Raw genomic sequence first — 5742 nt, forward strand, 5'->3', positions numbered from 1 at the left:
ACTATTTAATTCCAAATGTTTAGAGATTACCCAGATATCCTTCTGTTATCAATTTCTAGTTTAATCATGTTATGGTCAAAGAACATATTTTGAGTAACCTTAATTCTTCTAAGTTTAACAAAGTTTATTGTATGGCCTAGCATATAGTTTAATTTGGTAAATATTTCCATTAGCTACTTGAAAAGAGTGTATATTCTTTTGTTGTTGGGTGGAAGGTTATATAAATGTCAATTAGATCCAGTTAGTTGATGAAGTTGTTTATCCTTTAATATCTTTGCTGATTTTATGGCTACTCGCTCTATTAATTGCTTAGAGAGGAATGTTGAGATGCACTGATATAATTGTGAATTAATATTTCTCCTTTCAGTTCTGTCAGATTTTGCTTCATTTATTTTGAAGCTCTGTTGGCAGTTGCAGACACATTCAGAGTTTTTATGTCTTCTCGATGCATCATTATATAATGTTCCTCTTTGTCCCTATTTTTCTTGTTATGAAGTCTATTTTGTCTAATAGTAACATGCCTACTCCAGTTTTTTTCCTTTTGATTAGTATTTGCATGTTATTTCCTTTTCTATCCTTTCATTTTTAATCTACCTGTATCATTGAGTTTCAGATAGTTTTCTTATAGACAACATATAGTTGTGTTTTTATGTGTATGTGTTGTTTTTAAATCCAATCTAAATATCGCTATCTTTTAATTTATTTGTTTAAACCATTTACATTTAATGTAATTACTGATATTATTGTAGTTTGGTGTAGTATTTTATTGTTAGTTTCTGCTTTTCTCTTGTTTCTTTTTTCTCCCCTGCGTTATGTATTTCATTCCTCTGTTTTCCTTACTTATCTTGTTTGAATTATTCAAATATTTTTTAGAATTCCATTTAAATCTCTCTACTGGATTTTTTACTAAATCTCTTTGGGCTGTTTTTTTGTGTGTGTGTGATTGCCGTAGGGAATATACAACTAACTTTACACAATGTAGTTAGCATTAGTATCTTACCACGTCACAAAAAATAAAGAAAACTTGTATCTAGTAATTTTTGTCTTTTTCCTTTAGAAAGTTTTCATGTTTTATGTCTATCTGCATTGAAAATTTCATCAGACAGCATTATGATTTTGCCTCTGACAAATATTATATTGTTACAGTAAGTTAAAGAGAAAAAATGATCCATTTTATTTAGGCAGATATTTACTATTTTAGTTGCTATTCAGTCATCACCAATGTTCCAGATTTCCTTTAGCCAATATTTCCTTTCTACTTGAAGAATTTCTTTAAAGCAAGTGTATTAGTGATGAATTCTCTTAGATGTTTTTGAGAACATCTTTATTTTCCCTTTATTCCTGAAGGATATTTTCACAGGATATAGTATTCTGGGTTGACAGGCAGGTCCTTTCTTTTAGCACTTTAAAAATATTGTTCCACTCTTTTGGTCTCCATGGTTTCTGATGGAAAAAAAATCTGTACTCATTTGGATCTTTGTTCTCTATATGTAATATGTTGTTTTTCTGTGGATGCTTTGCAGATTTTATCTTAATCTTTGATTTCCAGTGTTTGTTTATGATGTGTATAGGCATGGTTTTCTTTCAGTTTATTCTCTTTGGGGTTCACTGAGATTCTTAGATTTATAAATTTTGTTTTCCACAAAACTTGGAGAGTTTCAGCCATTATTTATTCAAAATTTTTTCTCTTCTCCTTTTGAAAATTTCATGATATGAATGTTAGACCTTTTGATATTGTTCCCTACACCCTGGAGGCTCTGTTCTTTTCATCTCAAATTTTTAGATTGCATTATTTCTAGTGAGATATTATCAAATTTACCAACTCTTTCCTCTGTTATCACCATTCTATTAAGCCCTTTCAATTTTTAAATTTCTGTTATTGTAGTTTTCAATTTTAGGATGCCATTTGGCTCATTTTTATAGATTCTCTTTCTCAGATGGGAACTTATATTTTTCCATTTCTTTCAAAATTGTTCACCCTTACTTCTTATAGCACAATCATAATAGCTGCTCTAAAATCTCATCTGGTAATTACAACATTTGGTTATCTCAAGGTTGGCATCTGTTGATTGCCTTTTCCCTTGACAATTATTCAAATTTGTCTGAATCTTTGTGTGTTGAGTAATTTTGGATTGTATTTGGACATTTGAATACTATATTATGAGACTCTGACTCCTATAAAAATCTTCTAGAGAACGCTATTTTAAAATTTTGTTTCAGCAGGCATTCAATGCTGTTCCATCCGGACTGCAAGTTCTGAACCAGTTTTTGTAGGCTACAGTTCTGATGTCACTTCAGTTTTCAGAGCCATCGCAGTGCTCTTTCAGTTTGCACTTTTCTGCACGTCTTTGGTGTGTTCATTACAGCTGGTTTCACACATGTGCTATTTGGGAATGAGGTAGTACTTCATATAGAGATTTTAAAATCCCTATTTATAGCTATTTATAGCTTCATCATCTCAATAGTTCTCTCTGATTCCCAAGATTTTTTTTAGTAGTCTGGCTAGAAAGGCAGAGCTTTAATGTCCCTATGTTTTCATGCACTCCTTGTGACCAGGCCTAACTTAGGACAAAGTAGTGAAAAAATAGAGCCAGGGGGCTGCCACAGCTGCTCCCGTTGCCACCACTTTTGTTCAGTGTAGTGCAGGGAAAATTTTAAAGAAAGGGCCTTCCACTCCACAGGAGCAGCTTCTGCTATACCAGTGAAGGATGGGGCTGTCTTTTCTTTGTTGACACTCAAAATAACTTGAGACCATCTCCATCTTGCTGGGGACAAGGGACTCTTACTTTGTTACTCATGCTGTCCAGTCAAAAGAGGTTTGTCCTCCACTCCTGCTTCTCTGGCTAGAGAAAGTGACTGGATCTGACTTTATTTGTGCCTGTTAGTTGCTTTGGTTTGGGGCTGCCACAGAGCTTAAGCCAGGATATAGAAAACGGGGGAAAAACCCCAGGCAACTCATTGCTGGGTTGTCCTTGGAGTATTGAATTCTATATCTATCTACCTGCTCTTGTTCTTTTATAGTCTTCTGATAGCTGCTTTATGTATTTTGTGCAGTGTTCTTAGTGATAATCTGTTGGAGAGATAGGATAGAATGTATTTAGTCCATTTTTACTAGACTCAAACTCATATGTTTTACTTTTATAAGCACATGATATTTATAGTATGAAAAGAAAAATATTTGGTTGAGGGACTGGGTTTTTTCCCAAGTTTCTGCTTAAATTCTAGTTAGTTAACATATAGTACAATATTGGTTTCAGGAGTAGAACTCAGTGATGCATCTTTACATATAACCCCCAGTGCTCATCATAACAAGTGTCCTCCTTAATACTCATCACTCATTTAGGCCATCCTGCATCCACATCCTCCATCAACCCTCAGTTTGTTTTCTAGCATTAAGAGTCTCTTATGGTTTGCTTCCCTCTGTCTCTTTTCTCTTTCCCATATGTTCTTCTGTTTTGTTTCCTAAATTCCACATGAGTGAAATCATATGGTATTTGTCTTTCTCTGACTGACTTATTTTGCTTAGCATAATACACTCTAGCTCCATCCATGTTGTTGCAAACGGCAAGATTTCATTCTTTTTGATGGCTGAGTAATGATCCTGTGTGTGTGTGTGTGTGTGTGTGTGTGTGTGCCACATATTTTTATCCAATTTTCAGTTGATGGAGGCTTGGACTCTTTTCATAGCTTGGCTATTGTTGATAATGCTACTGTAAACGTTGGAGTGCATGTACCCCTTCAAATCTGTTTTTTTGTATCCTTTGGGTAAATACCTAGTAGTGAAATTGCTGGGTCATAGGGTAGTTCTATTTCTCATTTTTTGAAAAATCCCCATACTATTTTCCAGAGTAGCTGCACCAGTTACGTTCCCACCAACAGTGGGAGGGGTGTTTTTAAACATGAAGATTCTCAGGCCCTAGATGTAATAAATCTGGGAGTAGACTGAGAATATAGATTTATGAGATATCCTCAGGAGATTCTGATGAAACAGCAAAGTTATGAACCTACTATTTCTCATCTGATTTGTAGCTGTGAAAATTGAGGCTTAGATTGTACTTTGTCCGCAAGCCAGTTCATCCCTTATTATCCATGTTTTTCACCCTGTGTGTCATATTTTTGCTAATAAGGAATATTTTACTACTGCATTAGGGGCCCAACTCATTAGTGCAACATTCATGTTTAAACCACAGGGTAATAGAATAGAAAAAAATGAGTAAAAATGGCTACTTGTGACAGCTGGATCTGATTTCTTATAAATATTTTCCACCAAGAAAATCTTCATAGACAATGAGCTGAGAAAAATAAGCAGAAAAAAAAACTTTATAGAAATTCATAGAATTGAGAATCTGGGGAAGATTGCCCACACTGAGCTATTTGGCTAAGAGAACCCAAATTGAAGGAATGGATCTGAGTCCTAGATAGACAAGGAGCTAGAAGAGAAATTTCCAGGTTTGGGCTGAGACTAAAAGGGAAAGATGAGGATGAAAGACTGGTAAGCCAAAGCCTAAATATAACATAAGAATTGAGGCTAGAACAAGATTGGCTGAACTACTTGTGAAATTACTTATAAAATAAAGGAAGACCATGATTAATAAGTTAAGCTATATTCATCTAGTTTAATTTAATGGGACTCTGTACTTGTTTGTTTACACACACACACACACACACACATATATATATCATCTTGTATACCTTTGATGGCTGTGCAGATTGTATACCACATAATTCCACATGGCACCTACTCACATATTATACATCTCTCTGGATTTGTGTACAACTGTACGTGATAGCCTTTCTTATATCCCTAAGACTTTTTTTTTTTTTTTTTTTTTGCTGAGCAGGAAAATGGTAACCTCTTCTAGATGAGTGAGTGTGTACTATGCTTGAAAGTCAGTTTGGGGGAGGGGAGGCTAGTAGTGAAAATTAAACTGGAAAAACCTGAGTGTAAATTGATTTTAAGATATATTGGTATCCAGGGGTACCTGGGCAGCTCAATCCATTAAGTGTCTGACTCTTGATTTTGGTTCAGGTCATGATCTTAGAGTCATGGGATGGAACCCTGCCTTGGGCTCTGCATTCAGCATGGAGTCTGCTTGTCCCTCTCTCTCTGCTCTTCCTCTTGCTCTCTCTCTCTCTAAAATAAATAAATACAATCTAAAAAAAAAAGATGTATTGGGATCCAGAAATGGTCAGGACTCATAAGCTGGAATCATTAAATTCTCTACTACTATAACCAACTTCCTTCCTTCAATATCTCCTTGATCACCCCCAGAATGTGTTCCCAAGGGAGACATTTGGCCAGTGGACAAGGCCCAACAAACATACATTCTTTGTTACTATCATTCCAACATAACTCCTGGTGAGCCAAATTGAATGACAATGGGAGATTTTTTTTCCCCTAGGTCTAAACCCCTAAAACCATATTTTTATTATCCTTCTGTGTTAACCTCCAAATCCTTCAAATCTTACCATGTTAGTTGCCCATTCTTATATTCAAAGCAAGCAAGATGGAAGGAGTAATGGAAAATGGAGCTGCTGTGGAGTGGTATGAAAAATTTTATATAAGGCTTGTTTCTCAAAAATGCAATTCTTAGGACACCTGGGTGGCTCAGTGGTTGGGTGTCTGCCTTCGGCCCAGGGCATGGTCCTGGGGTCCCAGGATAGAGTCCCACGTTGGGCTCCCGTGGGGGGCCTGCTTCTCCCTCTGCCTATGTCTCTGCCTCTCTCTGTGTGTCTCTCATG

This window comes from Vulpes vulpes, chromosome X, assembly GCF_048418805.1.
Source record: "Vulpes vulpes isolate BD-2025 chromosome X, VulVul3, whole genome shotgun sequence".
Lineage (NCBI taxonomy): Eukaryota > Metazoa > Chordata > Mammalia > Carnivora > Canidae > Vulpes > Vulpes vulpes.